Source organism: Homalodisca vitripennis, chromosome 2 (genome assembly GCF_021130785.1).
Source record: "Homalodisca vitripennis isolate AUS2020 chromosome 2, UT_GWSS_2.1, whole genome shotgun sequence".
In the NCBI taxonomy this organism is placed as follows: domain Eukaryota; kingdom Metazoa; phylum Arthropoda; class Insecta; order Hemiptera; family Cicadellidae; genus Homalodisca; species Homalodisca vitripennis.
The window spans coordinates 181,511,409-181,534,216 of NC_060208.1; the positions used below are offsets into that span (position 1 = coordinate 181,511,409).

The 22,808-nt window shown below is 38.1% G+C and overlaps 1 protein-coding gene across 3 annotated transcripts in view; it reads right to left on the reverse strand.

Moving 5' to 3' along the window:
- LOC124355122 (insulin-like peptide receptor) overlaps nt 1-22,808 on the reverse strand; it is a 300,892-nt gene that overhangs the window by 167,013 nt on the left and 111,071 nt on the right. The gene's annotated exons all lie outside the window — the stretch shown is intronic.

Below are 22,808 nucleotides of genomic sequence, written 5' to 3' on the forward strand. Positions count from 1 at the left end.
TTAAGTTAACTCACAACTTTAGTCTTTAGTAACAAAATAAACATTGAGTGACAGAGAGAAATCAGACACACGTTTCTCTGTAGAATGAGGAGCGAAATTGTAAACAAACTTTATTTATTTATTCCACACAAAAAATCAAAACCAACTTTTTTAATAGCGGAAGGAAGAGACAAGGATCTCCGCACGTAGTCCTGAAAGGACCTTCGCTCCTCCCTTACATAAGTTTTTGGCCCTGAGAATCTGAGGCTTTTACATTTGAGGGCTGTAACTGTTCTCTGATATCCTTAGGACTGATGGGAAAATGTTAAGCTCATAGGAAATTTTCCTCATTTTGCATATGGCATGACAGCTTAGCCATATATGTTACAACACATATAAACACGGATTGCAGTAAAAAGGAAAGTAAGAGAACCATAAAAATGTAGCAAAATGTTCTCTGGTACTCCACAATTAAAGTGTTACACCTGAAAGCAGCGTAGATAGGTAAGATTGCGAGAGTAAGTGTGTCAGTAGAGCAGAGCAGTCAGTGTCGAAACTGGGGCTGGAGTGTCGCACTACATTGTATACTGTGTACACGTTGTATAACACACCAGCTGTACATTACCCGTCGTGTACATGATGTCAGTATCAGTTGCGAGAGGCTCATCTATTGCGTCATCTCACCCACCTCCTGCCGGGTTTCTAGTTTATATTAAATGAATTCCGTTTAATTAATGGGTGATTATGTTAAGCAAAATAAGTTAAGTACCTTCTGTTTAGTTGATATGGAAATAATAGTTCATGAGAAGTTTTACACTAACTAAAAACAACTTTTCCTCAGGCGCATTTCCTTCTGATTTCTTATTTGTGTATGAATGTTAATACCTTTTCCATCCTGGTCTTCTAATTTTATTGTTCCAAATTAGTTTTAACTAACATTTTCTCTTGATACTTTAGTACCGAGAAGGTAACCATAACCCTACAACTTTTACAGGGGGGGGAGGGGGTTCTCACTAATATTTGCTCCTAATACTTGCATTTGAATGTTACTACCTTTCTCCCCGACCCCTTTGAGTTAAATTTTCCAGGTTGTTCTCCAGGAAATTTGCTCCTGATACTTAATTAATGTTACTACACTATCCATCCTGATCCTCTAATCCAAACCTTTCCAGTGAGTTTCACCAACATTTCCTACTGATACTTTTTGTGATTGTTCTGAGAACATAAACTACATATTGGCCATAAACCTACATAAGTTTACATTTATATAGATACAATAGATACAAGTTGTGGCGTCGTCCTTCTGACGAGCACGTTGTTGTAATAAGTTTTTTGTCTCATTAAATGGCTAATACCGTCGCGAATTTGTTTTAGGCGAGCTCACGTATCTCACGTGTTATTTGAGTAGATGGCTACCACTTTCACAACTTCTACTCCTCTTCTAGTTATTACCGACTAGAAATAACACTTCTTAGACTACAGCTTCAATGTCTCGTGCCAAGACGCCGACGCCCAGGTTGTGAGTCTACATATTGTGAAGGGAAGTGAAATCTTAATGTTTTATAAAGTAAAATACCGTAGGCATAATTCCATAGAACATTGGATATTTTAGGCCCACCTATCAGATATAGATTTTTAGTTCTTGTACTCTAATTGGCAGCAACGTGGCAAGGTATACATTTAATTTACCAACTAAAAGTGGTACTTGTAAGTTTCACTAATTAAATTGAACTTATAAGTAAACTTTGCAATTCGAGTATTTATTACTACGACCTCAGAAGTCACCACCCCCATGTGTTATCGTCATTCGGTACAATTTGCTTCTGATACTTGTTCATGAAGGTTATGAGACTAACTAGGTACAACCCTCTTCACATTATTTCTGGAGGCACACGACACCAATCAGAATAACGATACTCCTAATACTTTTTTATGAATTTTATTGGAATAACTATAACCCACTTCATATTATTCCTCAAGGCACGCTCCATTTATCATAAAACCTTGTTTTTCATTGTTCTGGAACTAAACATTCTCTATCATCGTCCTATTTGGGGTTTAACTTTTCCTGGTCAGCCTTGCCCTCACTAGAAGTTACACTCTTCTTATTAAGTAACCGTATATCTACTGTATGATATAAACCAATTCACGAATTTATATATTATAAAAATATAAAGTCTTCACCTTGTTCTGAGACTGATCTATTTGCACTGCTACTGCATTAAAACTTACGACGAAACGGCGCGGCGTCACTAGGCAGTTACGATTCAACCTTACCTGGAATTCCAGATCAATGACTCACTGGGCGACAAACGCGAACTGTCAATCAACTGAATGAGTCAACTCCACTACCTCTTGAAAGCCATTTCCGCACTCAACCTAAACACCAGTCTGGCCTATTACAGCTGTGCGTTAAGAACTAGAATGACAGATCGTGCGCTTTAAAATCACGCCCAGGCCAAAAAATCAGTCACGTGGGGGGCAGCATATTCTTCGAATTCTCATGTAATACTTTTGTTTTTTACAATTAATTGTTTAATTTAGCCTCTCCACAAGTGCAACTTAAAACGAAATAGCCCTTATTTTCAAAGGCGGAGTTATGACTGATGAATCCTCACTACCACTCAACCTCAAAAAACATCAACAGTTACAAAAATAATTATATTATGATACAGGCATAAAACATAAAAAAATGCAACAATTTCTCAGGACACAAATTAAATAAAATACCACCACCTACAAATCTTAATTATTACTTAACATATGCAAAGCCAGCGCGATTTTCAGGACTTTTAATGACATTAGGAGTTGAACACCTACAGGCAGAACCTCTCCCCCTCCCACCAGAAGGATCAGGTTGCTATGGGAAACTGTAAATGTAGATTTCATTTTATTTAACCGTTAATTTTACCAAGTGATGAGCATAACAAAATTAAATAATAGGTTTTAGGAAAACCCGAATTCCATTAACATCCGAAGTGCGTGCAATTAATTGTCGATGTTGTCATATTAATCTGTAACAGGCCAGTCTTGAGTGTATCCATTCGGACTCAGAGTGAGGTACTGCTACTTTAAACTTTGGGCTTGAAGGGTAATTTGATTTCATCATATTCAACGTAAGTTTGACCGATTTATTTAGTATTGCCATATCCACATAAAAGGATTTAGTTTACATTCTGAGATCTATTTTAGTTTACGGTATTTTAATTTGATTCCATCCTTTTCAAAATATGGTTGTAAATGTATGTAAGGTTGGTTGAACGTAAAACATTGCACTAACGAAAATTATACTTGTGCAATTTATGTCTGACTACTTCGACACAAAATTACAGATAATCTGCAATACATATGGATTTTTATCGCAACGATTTTAGGGAACTGAATTGTCTTATTTCTAATCACTCGTTACATAAACGTAAACTAGGAAAAAAATATTAATGTTGCGTTTTTTATTAATTTCCACCTGTGAAAGAACGCAAACTAAAACATTGGTGCCACACAGACACCATTTTGAACAAAGAGACAGAATGTTCTACAAGAAACTTCCTGAAACACAAGAAACTATCGTTAATGCGTTGTCCTGCTTTCATAACAACCGATTATCTACAGTTGAAGTACTGGTTAGATTAATGAATAGATTTATTATCATGTTATTGAGATAGTGACGGTAATTAACTACTCTAGATAACCAAATCCGTCCATTTTCTTTGTTATTTTGTTGTGGACACAACACAGAAACATATGTGATCCTTTCATTCAGTAGGGTTACGGGATATAACCTGATCTGGAACTTAGATCTAACGTCCTGACGTCCCTCAGCGACGACATCAGAACCGATGAGAGGGTTTAATCACATTTTTTTACATTTTTTGGTCAAATTCTCTTTACAGCAATCGCGGAATACTAAAAAAAGAAATACTAAAAATGGGGAAATCAAACAACGAAAAGAGAATCAAATAATAACACAAACAAACGATCTCCAACTTTGGAGGCATGGAATAAGACAATCAAATAGCGAAGCTCTTTGAATCTTTACCAATTCCATAATAAGTAAAAAAAAAACTACAGCTGTTTTTAAACTTCGCGCGACTGAGATTTAGACTACTGTACGATCACGGCTCATACAAAACAATATGAGTAATGTAGATGTGCAGCTTTTTGTAAAACTTTCCATAAAGAATGCACCCTTACCGATGTTATCACACTGAAACTAGTGACGTGATACCGAAGACGTTGTATCACTGGCTGAATGTTGTAATAACAATGGAGGAGCAGGACAAATTTTATTTATATATGTCTTTTCACAATGTCTCGGGAAAAAAATTACCTAAAATTTTGCATGAAGCTTCAATTCTATATAGGGAACAGCTAGTTCGATGATGGTGCACGTCCTACTATGCAATTTGGTCGAGTGTTATTGAAGCCTATAATTGAGTAGACTAGCACAATTTCTCTTTCTGCCAAGGGGGATGTGAAAATTCTATGATTGCCTGAAACAACTCTCAGCGAAGCTAGTTACGCGAACCATGGCAAGCCATACTCCTACCTTGTTTATAACAGTCGCAATCCATTTTTTTTATCTGTTCTGATGGTTTGAATTATTCCGGGTGTCCAATCCGGCGAGTAACCTCCAACACTATTTAGTTATAAAGAAAAATGTTATATATTTTCAATTTTACGTTGTTTGGCTTGTTGAACCCATGATTTAAAAAATAAGGTCACTTAAAGAGATCTGTTTCAATTTTTGGATTTGTAGAATTTTGAAATTAGCGGATGGATGACTTGGATTTGTGTGAAATTCGTACCTATTTGTTTCTCTGTTAAATGACACACAATACATTTTGTTATTATGACAAAAGAGATTATTATCACTAGAACTTTTCACAAAATATATTTCACTAAGATCCACTACCACAGAGGTACACTACTAGCATATGTCAGGAACTACGTTCGTTGCTGCTTGTATCAGGAAACTAGAGGAAGAGCATCGATGTCTACTGCTACTGCGCCGGGCAGGTCACTGTATTGTATGTCACTTGGCCAAAAACAACACAGCGACTACGCGGTAATTTTCCACTAGAGGAGGTCACCATTTCCTGTCATGTAAGCTTCCTCTCTTGATATCTTGGGAGTTTAGCGCAGTGGTTATTTTGTGCTTCGCTTCCTGACAAGCAGGACGAAGATGGATTATCGTTGCAGTAATGAACTTTTTCTTTTAATTTTCGGAATTTGGACCACTTGACTTTTCGGAACAAAGCTCTCTGGGTTGCACTTAATTTGAAAAATAAAAATATTTTTAGGATAATTTAAGTTTTTATTTTCTTCCGACAGTAGGAAGAAGTCAAGAATTCGAAACACGTTCAAAAGTTCAGTTCTAGCGCGAAGAGTAAGTATATTTAAGAAATCAAGACTGAAGTGTTCAGTGTGACCCAAAATTCAGAAGCAAAATAACTCAATTGCCTAGAACCGCGAAATTTCATAAAAACAACTGGGCCCAATTAGGCGAGTGAGGGGCCAATAATATTAATGAACCCTTGAGGGTTTCTGCCGCCCTCTGGCGTTCAGCAGATGTTCGACTACGATACGCAGCTTCTGCTAGTTTCACAGGTCGTGGCGGTATGTAAAACAACCTTTCAAGAGTATTTCATAAATTATACCATATAACACAATAATAACAATTACAAAAAAATATGAACATGGAGCCGAAAAACGTTGATAACAATTTATTTGTAAACCAATAGTACTCACAACCAAACTTACAAAACCGTTAATAATAAAAAGGCGCTTAAAGAATAAACCTGCATGTAACCAGAGCAAACAACAGTTATGAATGAGGAATTTCAATCAATGGACTATGTTAGAAACACAAATGCCAGGCATGAACGAGCACGTAAGTTACTGTTCGATGCAAAACGATCACAATCTGTCCGTACTTAACGTAATACTGCACACCACTTTTTATTATTAAATAATCAACCTTCATGTTTACACATTCGATTAATTATTACTACGATTTGTGGGGACGTTTTCTTAAATATGATTTGGTCTTTTTTGAAAAATGCCGACGTGTGGCCCTGAAATTATGTTGGCGTCCTGAAACACTGATAATGAATTAAGTACACAGACTTATCCAACCTTAAATTAATAGTATCATGAACAGACCTGTTTAAAATCACAAGCGCTAAGTTAATCACAGGTTGATTCAAGTAAATCGTATATCTGGAACTGTGTGTACAAATGTAAGATCGCTCTAAAAATTACTTCACATGCATTAATTAGAGAGATTTCTTCTTACTATAATCGGAAAAATGGTTTTAACTTTTACTTAAGCGCTTGATTGCATCTATAACAGCTGACCCAAGTTTTTAAAACAGCAGTTACATATTTAATACCTTACTTATTTCATTATGACATTTCGTATGGTAAAGACGTAAAATCGAATTGTACTTTGTGGTTAGTAAACTGATACAACGGAAGGACCTGACAAAACACGAAAGTCTTTACCGAAACTACTGTAAGGGCAACTTGCTTCAAAATTATCTTTTCGCGCCAAAGTGGATTGAATCCTTTTTGGAGCAAGGGGAACGCATGCACCTCTTTAGGACCTTTCTGTCAACAAGAACTTTCTTGTTCTTTGAGCCATGAATTTTCTTTTGGGTGGGTCCGGATAACTTATATTTTCCCGCAGTGGACAAGACAGTAAGGCCCCATTTTGTTCCATGAAAAGTTCTCGACCCGTTTCTTTGTTGAGAACGATATTTCAGCAGTACATGTCAGTAATACTGAATTATTTAAACAATAAAAATCGTTTACTGAAAAAGTAATTGAAAAACTTTGGGGGGGAGGTATTCCGGACCCCTTGGACCCCCTCACTGGCTATGTCCTTGTGTCAAGTATTTTCGTACAGACAAATAACGACAAAATGTTAAGAAGGATCTGGCGAGTCCTTAATAGTATAGCGGACATACAAAGATTAAACTTCCCAACAAAATGAACGTTCAGTGCAATGATCGAGCGCTGCTGTGTTGTTGGTTACAAGTCAAATGGTATCCAGTAGTAAATAATCAATCCAGCTGGAACAGACGCTCTGCATGTAAACCAGCAACGTCTGTGTATCTGCGTCACAGCTAAATCAAGTGCACGTCGCGTCGTGGACGATATTACAGTGTTCTATTATGTATGAGAGAAGCGGGGTCCGCGCCTGTCTGTCGTCACCATACACCTGGTCTAATCGCTGCTGCGTCCACACCTGCCGTTTAACGGGGGGGGGGGGGGAGGTGGAGTCATCATGTCGTAATAACAACGTCATCGCCCCCTTTCACCAAAGGTTTGATGGTCCTTTTATGACTTTGAAGCTATAATAATTAACGTCGTGTTTGCTCCACATTTAAACTTGTATATGAATGTAAGAGCCGATATGAAAACACAAATTCGAATAGCATGAAATCTAAAACAAAACTACTGGAGCCGAATATTTCATTCCAAAACTCAGTAAAAATTATGATTTGGTTCTCACATTTCAAATGAACCTCACTTAAATCAGCCAAGAACAGTTACAGAAGTAAAATACATTTTATACAGAGTTGATTCTAAAAGGAATTATGGCATAAACAAAAAAGTTCATACACATACACTTTGGAAACCTTGCAGGGGAGTTTCTAGCATTTAACTGGGAGACCGCCCAATTACACGACTGATTCTGCTATTTAAAGTGGGATATATTGGCGAAGGATAAAAGGTGCAAATTGTAAAATGTTATGTGGAATGAGAATTTTTAAATATGAATGTAAGAAATTTTAGATTAAAATCCACGACGTTTCGTATGCAATGTGTTTCACTGCAATAAAACTGATTTGATTGACCTCTCGATTAATTGTCAAATGTTATCGTACGATCTCTAAGGTAAGTCCTCTGAGGAGCTGGATTAGGCTGTTTTACACAACCGCCAAGTCACGACTAAACAATTAGAGGACGCTGTGCACAACTTAACTTGCAGGTGCAAACAATCGATAGTGTTGCTTTGACAGTATCGTGCAGAGCACTCGTAACAAACCGTGCGTCAGAACAGCAAACAGAAGAAGAATCTTGAGGACGTCCTCGCAGGAACACTTCTCGACTACTAATGCCAGTGCTTGCTGAAAGGACTGGACAATGGGTATTTCCATCAGCAAGTGGGACACGGAAGGGAGCCGTGAATGGCTGACACAGTAGATAAATGTACACGCGCCACCATGCACAGCCTAGTCAGCTACTCCTCGCGCAGCACCGCGTGTGTGCGTATGTGAGCTGCCACGGCCGCGTGAGTCCAGTCCTTTCCATCGTACAGGTGCACGCGTTTCTGCCTTTCTGTACGAACCTACACTGGTGTTTGTGAAAACAACTGTAGTCTGTAATACACAAAAGGTTAACTATCGTGCAATAATATACCTGTTAAGGTACACAAGGCTACACAGTACACATGTGTGTAGGCCGCTGAAGGCGTCAGGGTGCTTCTAGTCTCAGATCACCCACATGAACATGGATCATGTGTGGCGATGTCGTATTCACAACGACGAATGATGAAGCGACCATTCCATTTGTAAAGGTCTCTTCCCGGTAAAGGATTCTTCATGGATCTTTGAACTTGAGAGACCTAATTTACCATCCCTGGTAGGGGAGGGATTGAATTTGGAATTGAAAACTGGTTTCGGAGGCTACAAATACGAGACGGAAGGTGGATTTCAGAAGTCTAAATATAACACTGAAGGCAGGATTCTACAAGTCGATAAATATAACACTGAAGGCAGGATTCTACAAGTCGATAAATATAACACTGAAGGCAGGATTCTACAAGTCGATAAATATAACAATGAAGGCAGGATTCTACAAGTCGATAAATATAACACTGAAGGCAGGATTCTACAAGTCGATAAATGTAACACTGAAGGCAGGATTCTACAAGTCGATAAATGTAACACTGAAGGCAGGATTCTACAAGTCGATAAATATAACACTGAAGGCAGGATACTACAAGTCGATAAATATAACACTGAAGGCAGGATTCTACAAGTCGATAAATATAACACTGAAGGCAGGATTCTACAAGTCGATAAATATAACACTGAAGGCAGGATTCTACAAGTCGATAAATATAACACTGAAGGCAGGATTCTACAAGTCGATAAATATAACACTGAAGGCAGGATTCTACAAGTCGATAAATATAACACTGAAGGCAGGATTCTACAAGTCGATAACTATAACATTAAAAGCCATATTTGAAAATTATAATATGTGGTATTAATATCTGTATTTCAAGGTCAAAAAATTTCATTTAAAGCTCGATTTCAGTATTTTACAATATCGGCGGTTCATATCTATCTTTATAAACCAAGTATTTGATATGTTTTGTGATAAGATCTCCTGGCTTATGTTAATGAGCGTACTCTCTAATTTCGCTACGTTCTTGTCCAAGGCACGTACAGCAATATCTGAATTGCTTGTGTCCTGTCATTTTGAACAATATCATAATAAATTAGCTACTTTATTCCAGCAATACTGAGTTCTTCCCTTCTTGAATCCTTGTTTGTCATGTCAACGCCTGCCTATGTAACACCCTGTTTTGACAGTACCGTGTCCCTATAGCTCCTACCAACTTGTGTACCACGGCAAATCACGCTGTCATCATTGGATACGGCTGATCTCAGAGTTCTGTTACAAGTCGGTTTGGCTAGAGTATAGTCCCGAGATACCGGACAATCTGCCACCGAGGAGCCGAGGTCAACACGGTGCGAATGGAACTCCGGAGACAAATCTATCAAAATTTCAAAAATTATAAAATAGGTACGGTACTTTATTTTTTCACAATTTTTAAATTCATTACACCACAAGGTGCAACAAAGTTTCTTATTCGCTTATTATTAGAGCGCATCCATAACAACCTACTAATAACAGAATGTCTCCTAAACATCCCTGATATTGCTTGTATATACTGGTATACATTTGACATCATTTGCAGACATTGAAAATTACGCACATCCAATCAAAGATAATATAAGCACTAACTTCCCTCCTAAACTAGTTAAGATTAGTTACCAGGGTCAGTCAATAGAATCCATTTGTGATTAGCTAAGTCAAGTCAATGGTACTGCTAGGTCTGACCCGGATCGTGCTGTTAACGGCTGTTCCCGTGAGACTGTTTTTTCTGTTCTGTATACTTAAGTATACTTGGTTAGATTCGGAAATAAAAAATACATACAGTCTGTAATTGCCGAATTAAGTAGTAAACACGTGCTATTTTAATTTTATTTAACTTGATATACTGCTCGCGGCAGTACACAAATAATTCAACATTTCCTTTGGTTTCAGATAAAAACTTCTTTTTATCTTGGATAAGCAGTTATTCAATAAAATAGCACAATATACCTCAACCTTATTGATAGCAACATTTTCTTTCTCAAAGTCAAAATTATTGAATTGCTACACTGTCACTCAAATGTGACCAAACTATGTCATTAGTTGAGAACGCACGACGAATGGAAATTCACACATTAATCCATTAGCGGTGTTAATTTATCGCATAAACTCATTTGTCAGAAACGTCAGGCTACACTTGGTGCGAATCGTCGATACGAGAGACAAACAGAACTCCAAGCCGGGTTATCTACGAGGAACACCAGCGGACTAGAGATAAGGCCTTCATCTCTGAATGTTGTTTACAGTTTGTTACACTTACACTACTATACTAAAGTCTCCACTGTGCACGGGAATGACAACAGCACGACACACAATATGTACTTCCAATTTCAATTTCCGTTATGTAGCCTATCCATCATTCATCCACTGCAGATTTATTTCATGTGGTGTATATGTACTCTGCACACGTTTATGTTGTACTTGGGCTAAGTGTTTGACAATGACTTTATAAAAACCACGCGAAATAATAAGGCGGGGACAGGTAGGGTTGGGGCGCCGAGCCTGGGTCCTAACGTACAGCGGTAACACAGTGTAGGACTACAGGTTGTTGTTCTTAACTAACAATTTTGGCTCATACGTACGCCATCTATTTAGCATCTACGTGACAGATGTATCTGTATTTATCTCTGTGGAACGTGCCGGGCTGCGGCAGAAGCTGCCGGCCATCCCATCCCACAAACGGGAAGGAGTTGGGTGAAACATCTACCGTTTGTGATGTTGGGCATGGTACAACAAACATCCCTTATGCCAGGAAATACTGACAACATCACTTCCAAGGGTGACGACTTACCTCCCTAAATACATGCAATTTAAAAAACCGAATAATCCTCATGACTCAGTGACCTTCAAAAAGAATTCACGTTCCCAGAATCACTTTATCACTATGGATAATTTGACGAGATATGAGACTTCACAGTGCAGTCTATGGTGGCCGGCCGGTGTCACATTGAGGTTCAAAAAGAATTCATGTTCCTAGAATCGCTGCAACACTATGGATACTTTGACGAGATATGAGACTTCACAGTGCAGTCTATGGTGGCCGGTCGGTGTCACATTGAGGTTCAAAAAGAATTCATGTTCCTAGAATCGCTGCAACACTATGGATACTTTGACGAGATATGAGACTTCACAGTGCAGTCTATGGTGGCCGGTCGGTGTCACATTGAGGTTTAAAAAGAATTCGAATTCATGTTCCTAGAATCGCTGCAACACTATGGATACTTTGACGAGATATGAGACTTCACAGTGCAGTCTATGGTGGCCGGTCGGTGTCACATTGAGGTTCAAAAAGAATTCATGTTCCTAGAATCGCTGCAACACTATGGATACTTTGACGAGATATGAGACTTCACAGTGCAGTCTATGGTGGCCGGTCGGTGTCACATTGAGGTTTAAAAAGAATTCGAATTCATGTTCCTAGAATCGCTGCAACACTATGGATACTTTGACGAGATATGAGACTTCACAGTGCAGTCTATGGTGGCCGGTCGGTGTCACATTGAGGTTTAAAAAGAATTCGAATTCATGTTCCTAGAATCGCTGCAACATTATGGATATTTTGACGAGATATGAGATTTCACAGTCCAGTCTATGGTGGGCGGTCGGTGTCACGACACATCTGACCCGGCCTTCGGACGTGTCACACATGACACGAATTAGATTGTCAGGTGAACCAAAAAATATGGATAAGGTTAATAAACAAAAGAGGAAATGTAACCTCAATGATGGCATAAATAAATGTTGTCCCGTTACCGACGTTAGGTTTAACTAAGGATGGCTTGTAAGTATGGAACATAAATCCACGATCTGGAACAAACCTCTCTATCGCAAACCTCGTTACACTGTTTGCCAGAACGTTCGACGGTTTCACAGAGGAAGACGTGGGAGCCGCGAGACGGTTCTCGGAGCGGCGCGGCTATGTGACGTAAGCTGTTGACATGATACCGGTGACGTAGGGCCACGTGGACGTGACACGTGTCGCAGACTGCCAACGTAACGGCGGCAATATCCCTCCGTTTCCCCGCTCTGCTCGGCTGCCACGAGCAGTGCATCAACTGTCAATTAACGGACTAGAACTTTATGTTGCAGCGCGCCCCGGCGATAACACGGGAACTGTATTGTAACTCAGTAACTCAGCCCGCCCTCCGTGGTTTCATAGTAAAATAGCTCATTAGCTTGTTGATAAAACTGCTCCATTGAATCACTACAACTTCAAGGACTTTGTAGTTTCGTCAATTACGAATATCAACATTGGTGGCTCTCTCTTCCTGAATCTTACACGACACGACTCTTTTAGCGCACTTAAATATCGTGTAACATATGTTTGTGATCTTTATTTTAATCGCCATAAACTATAGACAACCTTTTCAGCAACAAAATCGTGTTGATGGAACTATCCCTAAACATTTCATTCAGACGCTAAATATTACAAAGTACCGCGTATCGCGTAAGATGCTTCGCGAAGTTGCATGTAAACTAGTCTATAGATTTCAGCAACAAAATCGTGTTGATTGAACTATCCCTAAACATTTCATTCAGACACTAAATATTACAAAGTACCGCGTATCGCGTAAGATGCTTCGCGAAGTTGCATGTAAACTAGTCTACAGATTTCAGCAACAAAATCGTGTTGATCGAACTATCCCTAAACATTTCATTCAGACACTAAATATTACAAAGTACGCGTATCGCGTAAGATGCTTCACAAAGTTGCATGTAAACTAGTCTATAGATTATTTCATTAGGCTACATGTGTCACATTCCATGTTTTCTCATTGCCGTCACTATATCATATATTAAAATGTGATATAAAGTGCTCAGTTTGTTTAAACATTTATTTATACAACCACTTTCTTATTACAATCATGGTTACCTATAAGACCATTGTAAAAGCTCTCAACCATAATATTCTATGGAATGTGACATGCACCATAATGGAATTCGACGTTGCTTATATAGAAATGCGGCTTCATGTAAAGTTTTAGTCAATAGAGTCAGTTTGTTCTCGAGATATCGTACGGACAAACTGACAGGCAAAAATGAAAATTTTCCAACCCTCAAGTGATATGTAACGTTAAAGCTCAGCCAATAATAATTTGTTCGGACTTATTTCCCCAATTAGTGCATTTTTATTAATTAGAACACTGAATTTTAGAAAAAACTGTGGCTTGTTTCATACTCAAAAGAGAAACAGCTGTTGCGTCAGTAAATCGGGGGCCTAATATATTTATTTCCTGTACATTTTGTTGGTAAAAACTAAAAAAAATAGTAAAGCGTAAGAAACAATTATTACTAAACACCATATCTCTGTATGTTTAGGGAAAGAACAAAACAATTGTGTTTTTATTTAGTGAGAAAATACAGGCAATGGTGAAGTACAGCAAAAAGGTCCTACTACACGACGGAGTTTGATGTTAATAGGAAACTGAACCGTTATTTATGGGTAGTCTATGCAATTAACTGCGAAAGTTACATAGCACATAAAGGGTTAATTCGGTCTGCACAGATTAGTTTTCCGAGTAAATAAAGAAGCTTTTATAGCTAATAACAAGTAACATTGACTAACAAGCACAGACATATTGGCCATCAAAAATCTGGTACCGTAACTTATACGAACAACAGACCAAAAGACCAATTTACTTATTTTGCCGGTCGGCACACATCCCCATAAAAGACGAGGTGGCGCGAACACTTCACTACGTTCATTATAGCCTACTTGCGACAATCGCCTGGAGCGTGTGGGCACGCGCGTGTGCGTGTACAAGTGCGTGTGTGAACAGCTCTCAGCGGGAGTACCGAAATGTCCCTCTACTCCAATTACTCCCAGACACCTCCTTTAAGCGCGGCGCGTATGATTCCGCCAACAGCCGTCAAACAAGACAAAGGCTGTTTCCTAAACTGGAATTTCTAGTATTTGTCCATTATTTCTGTGGATATAATATAAGTAGTTAAGTGTTGAACAATTAATTGTAGTATATTCATAGTTTTCCTATAGGTTATAAATATGGTAAATAACATGGGTAATCCAGAATTTCATTTCGGGGTACATAAATCCGTACTTAGTACTACAAAAGTATATGTTATCCTTATGATGATTTTTTTTATTGTTACAATAGAAACTATTTACTATCAAACGTAAGTGGAGACTAAAACCTCACTGAGTACATTTATACTCATATATCTCGAGATTGAAATGTAGAGCAACTTTCAATATTTGTGGGATATATTTCCAACATTTATGGAATCCTTGATTCTGGAAGACCTCGCAAAATTTAATGAATTATTGGAGTACGTGTTGTAATTCACTTGTGGTATTAATAAATTAATCGTACTTGTTCATGTATTTAGTTTAATCATACTCGTAGAATTCGGCATAAAATTAAGATTATTTAACGATTATTGTGATTTCTGTTTAATAAATACGGTGATATTTAATTATCGAAATAAACATGGACACTTCGCTAGTAAGTTATGGCTGATACTAAAGAATTCTCATAACGAGTAAAAACGTTTGTAAAAATATAATTCTAATAACGAGTAAAGAATATTTGTGCCACCACCTTTGCCTATTGCAACTATTTTAAAGTGTTAATTATAATTAAAGACGAACATTAAGTGGCCAAATCGTGTTTTCCAGCGACATGGCATACAAATTAATAGACTGTAGCTTTAGGCCTGCTCGTGAACCCGCTTAGCGCCGCTACATACACGGTCGGGCGGTTGCGACCGGCGCCGGCCACCACTTAATTGTGGGTATAATTGCTACAGACACACAGTTAGTTGTAATTGGTGTTACAGTCTGGTACTCTGTTAACACTAACTAATTAATTTGTGCGTCCGTCCGTCCATCCGCTGCTGACGAGGGTGACAGGTGGGCGAGAGCTTCACCAGGCCTGCCAACTAACTTTCAATCCTCTCTTGAACAGTTGTTCTTTCTCGCTCGCTCGCTTCTTTAATTAGTACTTTTTCAAAGCGAACGTTTCTCTACACCAGCTGTCGTACACTATCTGTACAATCTTCGTTGTAAATGCTTCACCTGTTTTCTGTCCCTCGCATTCGTTGTTTAAATATCCTATTGTACATTTTTACAGTCCCAACACTGAACTGTTATTTTTAATATAAATAAACATCGTTATTTAACTAGTACTTGACTAGGGAAATTTGTTTTCAGTATTTTTGAGATACTCAGAAGTATTATTTACACCCTAAACACTGTTTCTAATCTTGCAGACCTCGGAGGAATCTACAGTGTTGCTTTGGCACTATTATTCTATTTTCCCAAAATTGTATTGTGTATTAAAAATATTTATTTGGGGGCCTTCGATGCCATAATATCACATCTGGCTTTACCATCGCGTAAAGAAATTGAATACGAGATAAGATAGCGATAATTACGTTGAATCTTTGCAAATGAGCCAGTGATGGTAATACATACCAGAATCAACTTTTATACACTGGATTGTGAATAAATTATCACTTAACTGCTATTAAGGTCAGGACAATACTAGTTGACAGTGTGTCCGGATGACCGAGAAGCCGCTGCTACGCATCCCTCGGAGGCTAGGGGAACCTAAAGATCGAGCGAGTGTGACGACCTCTCGAGGCGACCTTGAGCGCCACATCCGCCGTACCAAGGTCAGGGATCGCCAATATACCGGGCAGGGCGGTTGGCAGAGGAATGCGGTCTAGCGGCTGCGGCTAGCGGTGACCTGACCACGGTCACGGGTCCACCTCCTGCCGCTAGCTTTGTCTTCTCGCTCACCAGCAGTACGGTTACAGTGTCAGAACATCCACAACGCGGCAACAGAACTGTCTATCCGGTTACCACAATGCAAAATAAACACTTTCATTAGTAGATCTTAAGAGTGGGTGCACTTTACTTATGAATCATATCATACCCGGCCCTCTACATCCCGTTCCTCAGCAAACATGCGGACATCCGGTATTAAATAAAACATTATTTTATGAGTACCGTATTTACTAATTACATGATGACGTGTAATACTTAATAAAATCACGTTTATTTATCTTCAATTATCTTTTTTTTAATTAGTTCTTAAAGATATTAAAATAAAAATGAATGAAATGAAACTTGGCTTTCTTTAGTAGAAACGAAGTTGTGGGTATGAAGTCTTCTCTCACACTTGACCTCGATAGGTATATTGTGTACCAACTAGTAGTTGAAGAAATATTGAGCTGAGTATTTTTAAAGTTAAAATATAGAACATCTTAATGTTGTTCCTAATTCGATCCTTAACAAACATCAAATTCTAGCTTTATACTATCATGAAAAAGGATTACACTATTTATCATGTGTCATAAAATGAGATGCTAGTTTTGACATGTCACTATTTTTTGAAAGACAATTTTGGAGCAGAATGTAAGCAAATCGTCTGGAAGCAACAGGTAGAATAATTTATTTCACTACATTTATTTTAACTGTATGATAACATTAACGGTTGCCTTGTTTGGTTGGCTATTTGGCCAATTTCTAAAATAAACCGTACCTACTGATCCACATCATTATTTTATACATCCCAATAATATATAAACAAACGCCTTTGCTTTGAGCAGAGCTCTCTGTTGGCTTAGAAATATTCCAGTCTTCATATTTGTGCCCAAGGTTTGTATAACTGTTGTATAGGTGAATTGACAAAATCAATAATTCACGCAGACCGTGGAAAGGTAAATAAACACGGGCAAGGAATGCCCAGACACTGTTGCCATATCGGGAACGCTCTCAGAGTACCAGGTCCCCGTCTTATGTTTGACGAGATGTTAAATGATCTACAATTGAAAGGAACACAAGATTGATATCATAAATCTAGTAATAATTAAAATAATAATATATACCAATCTTCTGAACTGGCGATATAAAATAAATTAGCGTTTTACGGTCCCTTGTAAATGCTTTTATTGTTATTGCTCCTTTATTAGTAAATATATATATAAGTAGAAATAGATAAGCTTAGACATTTGACTTGCTACAGATAATAAGCCCAAGCGTGTACTACTGATTGTAAAGGAGAGTGTAATTAACAGATTAGTTGTTAGTTAAATAGTAAATCACAACTGTAGAAGTAAATTGTAATTAATTGTGATTTACAAAGTAGTTACTCGTGCTTGTAGTTTTGAAGTGATTTAAAAGTACAGGGAATCGTGAGGAGAAACAGGTGAGTAAATTTAGGAACTCCTTTTTATATGTAATGAACATGATATTTCAACGGCCAGAGCTCAAACTAAACACAAGCGGCATAGTAAAGTATGAGCATATTAACCTTAGAAGGGTTTATATAATATTACAATGTTGCTGTGCGAGGTACGTGGTTGGCTACCAGTACCTTTATATAACATCATGTAAAATCAAACTAAACACAAGCGCCACAGTATAGTAGGAGCATATTAAACCTTAGAAGGGTTTATATAATATTACAATGTTGCTGTGCGAGGTACGTGGTTGGCTACCAGTAGCTTTATATAACATCATGTAAAATCAAACTAAACACAAGCGCCACAATATAGTAGGAGCATATTAACCTTAGAAGGGTTTTTATATATTACAATGTTGCTGTGCGAGGTACGTGGTTGGCTACCAGTACCTTTATATAACATCATGTAAAAATCAAACTAAACACAAGCGCCATAGTAAAGTATGATCATATTAACCTTAGAAGGGTTTATATAATATTACAATGTTGCTGTGCGAGGTACGTGGTTGGCTACCAGTACCTTTATATAACATCATGTAAAATCAAACTAAACACAAGCGCCATAGTATAGTAGGAGCATATTAACCTTAGAAGGGTTTATATAATATTACAATGTTGCTGTGCGAGGTACGTGGTTGGCTACCAGTACCTTTATATAACATCATGTAAAATCAAACTAAACACAAGCGCCATAGTAAAGTATGAGCATATTAACCTTAGAAGGGTTTATATAATATTACAATGTTGCTGTGCGAGGTACGTGGTTGGCTACCAGTACCTTTATATAACATCATGTAAAATCAAACTAAACACAAGCGGCATAGTAAAGTATGAGCATATTAACCTTAGAAGGGTTTATATAATATTACAATGTTGCTGTGCGAGGTACGTGGTTGGCTACCAGTACCTTTATATAACATCATGTAAAATCAAATTAAAAACATTTAGCGCAGTTTCAAATAACTAAGACACATTACATGCAAAAATACGGAGCTTTTTGAATTTAAGAATATTTAATACACCTTAGTAAATTTGTTTAGTTATTTAAATTTTGTATAATACTTTTAAAAAAAATACAGGTTATAGGCTACTCTTGTAAAAAAACACAAAATTAACCTAAATTTTTATATGCTTATTTGTATCAAATTAGTAAATATAAAAATTGTTTAAAATGTAGATTACAAATGCATGCTATGTTTAATAAAAAGTTTTAGAACTGTAAGGCTTGAATATTGTAAGTAATTATTAAATTAATTGCAAGTAATTATTAAAAACAATTAATTGTAAGTAATTATTTCAAAATTCCTCGCATCGATCGACCTTCACTGACGACTAAAACACTACAGATACTGTAGTAATGTCACTGTTCGCAGCGCCATCCAACGGCCAGACCTAGGAACTACCATTAAAAGTACAGGTCGCATCACCAACCAAATGGCGTATTCAATAAATTTGACGTTCTATAAAAAAAGAGTGCGGCAAAAAAGAAAATGCCTGCGTCCCGTATTTTTGCAGCGGCCAGGTAGAAATGTTTGTAAACACGGGAGAACGGGACGGCTGGGGCTAATTCTGGGCCGGGGTATTGCTATTACCGTACGCGTATATATACAGTACCGTGGCCGTCTGTGGCGGCGACGCGGGCGCGGAGATCTGGAGCGTGAATTGTGAGTCACCCGCCGCCACTCACCTACAGTATCTTATGTAATGAAACCGGACCTTCGTCTACAAGTGCGCAAAAACTGTTTGTAAACAGCTTAGCTTCGTTTGCAAGTGCGCAACAACTGTTTGAAAACAGCGTACCTTCGTTTGCAAGTGCGCAACAACTGTTTGTAAACAGCGTACCTTCGTTTGCAAGTGCGCAACAACTGTTTGTAAACAGCGTACCTTCGTTTGCAAGTGCGCAACAACTGTTTGTATACAGCGTACCTTCCTCTGCAAATGCGCAACAACTGTTTGTAAACGGCGTACCTTCGTTTGCAAGTGCGCAACAACTGTTTGTAAACAGCGTACCTTCGTTTGCAAGTGCGCAACAACTGTTTGTAAACAGCGTACCTTCGTGTGCAAGTGCGCAACAACTGTTTGTATACAGCGTACCTTCGTCTGCAAGTGCGCAACAACTGTTTGTAAACAGCGTACCTTCGTCTGCAAGTGCGCAACAACCGTTTGTAAACAGCGTACCTTCGTCTGCAAGTGCGCAACAACTGTTTGTAAACAGCGTACCTTCGTTTGCAAGTGCGCAACAACTGTTTGTAAACAGCGTACCTTCGTTTGCAAGTGCGCAAAAAATGTTTGTATACAGCGTACCTTCGTCCGCGAAAACTGTTTGTAAACCGCAGACCTTCGTCTACAATTGCGCAAAAACTGTTTGTACACAGCGGACCTTCGTCTACAAGAGCCTGGTCAAGTCGAAGGACAATTCTTTTATGTGCCTGCAATTCTTAAAATGTTTTCAATACAGCATTTTACGTTAAAACAATTTCATACATTATTCTAAATCAATAATGAATACTGAGAATCAGTTTTATGGCGATATCAGTGAAACTACTACAGTCTTATCGCTATAAAGATAACGAACTTGGAACTGGCCAGCCGTATTTCGAACTCCAGCATATTTCTATAAAGTACGTCACTGCAAATGAAATTGACATATTTTATGGCTCTCTCAGACATTTCTGATTAGACCCTCTAGAATTATATTTTTTACGTGAAAGGTAAATCTAGAGGTACGTCTTTCATTCGTCGCCATCGGTGTAGGGCAGCCAGAGGAATTAACGCCAGATCTAAATGTACAGAACTAATAGAAAGTAAAACGTCCTATTAATGTTTTAAAGAAAAGGTGAAAAAATAACTTTTTTTACTGTCTGACAGTAATAGCGCCGGGCATCAATGCGGGCTGCATCTGCACCTTTGGTGGCGACGAACCAGAAACATCTCTCGAATGGACAGATCACGTAACAAAATAAAATTCTACAGGGCCGATCACATATTAAACTAAACCTTTAGAGGGTCGATCACATAACAAAATAAAATTCTAGAGGGTCGATCACATATTAAACTAAAACTTTAGAGGGTCGATCACATAACAAAATAAAATTCTACAGGGCCGATCACATATTAAAATACAATTTTAGAGGATTGATGATATAACAAAATAAAATTCTAGAGGGCGGATCCAAAATTACTGAAGAACACAGTTTTTAGTGTTTGTTCTATAGGAATAGTAAGTTAAAGTAAGTGTTGCGGGCACGCATTCGACATGACAATTATTGTCAACTCTACATAAATGGAATTCAAAATTAAAGATAATTCCTGACTATACTCTAATAATTAAAAGTCCCTGGGTGCGTTTAAAATGTTATGCTTAAATTACTTTAATAGCATCGTAATTTTTAGGTTTCTACGAAAAATTTCTCTGATTAGAAGTTAAGGGGATTCGGTACACGAAGAAAAAATCCTTTGTTAATAACTTTAAAACTTGTTTTAATGATTTTTATGACTCTATGTGCTTAACTAAACAAAAAATCACGTTATTAAATTTTTCAATAGAGACAAAGATAGTCATAAGTAGTTTACCAAGTAAGTCAAATTAATTTTCTGCTTTGTATTCTTGGTGGAAGTGTGTAGGTTTTAATGGAAATTTTTCCTAATTCCACATTAAATTTATTTAAAAAAATGTCTTTTCCATTAAAATAAGTCAAATAAAGTTTGTTCTGTATTATAATACAGTTATTAGTTCCCCGGCAAGAAAAAATACTCGTCCAAAAATATTGAAACCCGGATAATACCAATATACCACAAAGATACATACGTGAAAGTAGATTCAGTAACTCATGGATGTTTAGCATGAAAGCGAACGTTCCTAAGACCACTAAAATCTAAGAAATGGATACCATACTATACAAAACAATAGACCAAATCTAACTTACTTAATGTGAAGTCTGAAGCAACAGTGCTCTGCCAATTGAGAAACCCAAGTTTGCAGGGCTTTGTGTAATTATATTTTAGACCCAAACACATCCCTATACACTAAAGAGTTGCGTTTGTCTAGTCCAGAATTAAACAACTTAATGTTCTTATCTAGATGCCGGTGTGTGCGGACCGATAACCAGCCTTATCTAGTGCCTGTCCGTGCTTGTTCTTCTCTATTAGACTACAGTGCCGTTAATTCGTTAGCATTACGTTCTATTGTGCATTAATCGAGAATAACTAATTAATTCTAATTCTAATTTTTTCATTATACATACGTATATTATTTTGTGTATACCAATTGTACATAATCTGTTGTCTCGTATTTGCCCGGAATGTCGACGTGTGTTAAATGCTCAGTAATAATTTCAAACAATAAAGAAGTCCTGGTTTGTTCTGATTGCAAAGGGGCATTTCATCCCACGTGCACACGAGTTGAAAGTTTGGAAAATTTTAAGAAGTTTAGTTCGCAAAGGAAAGCGGCTTGGAAGTGCGATGTGTGTAAGTGTGAAACAACGTCTCCTGCTAGTAGGGGAGATGGTGACATGTCTTCCATCCTGGAATCAATTCAAAATATGGGAAAAGATCTCTCCAACCAGATCGGCATAGTGAATACCAACATAGAAGACGTCAAGGGACAGCTGGAGGGCGTGAAAAATACCATCGTGGATATACAGGTGACTCTAACTACCCTGGTGGCCGATACCGAAGACCTGAAAACTAAATATTCCCAGGTCACAGAGGAGCAGCAGAAGACCAAGGCGGAAGTGTTGGAACTGCAGCGACAAGTAAGAGAACTCGAACAGTATTCCAGGAGGGACAACATTGAGATAACGGGAGTACCATGGCAAGCGGGTGAGAATATCTACAGCCTGCTGGAGAAGATGGCGAGGTTAATCGATGTCAAGTATGAACGGGGCCTTATATCTGTAGCCCACCGTCTTCCTGTGACACAGAAGCGACAGAATCCACCCATCATCGTGAAATTCATCGCTAGAGAGTACAAGGCAGAGTGGATGAGAGCAGCGAGGACCAACAACCAGGGCCTGACAGCTTCAAACCTTTACGACCGTGGGCCGTCTAACAGAATCTACATCAATGACCACCTGTCACCACACAACAAAAATCTTCTCTGGCGAGCTCGACAGTTGGTCAAGGAGAGGAAGATCGCGGGAGCTTGGACGCGAGACGGCAAGGTGT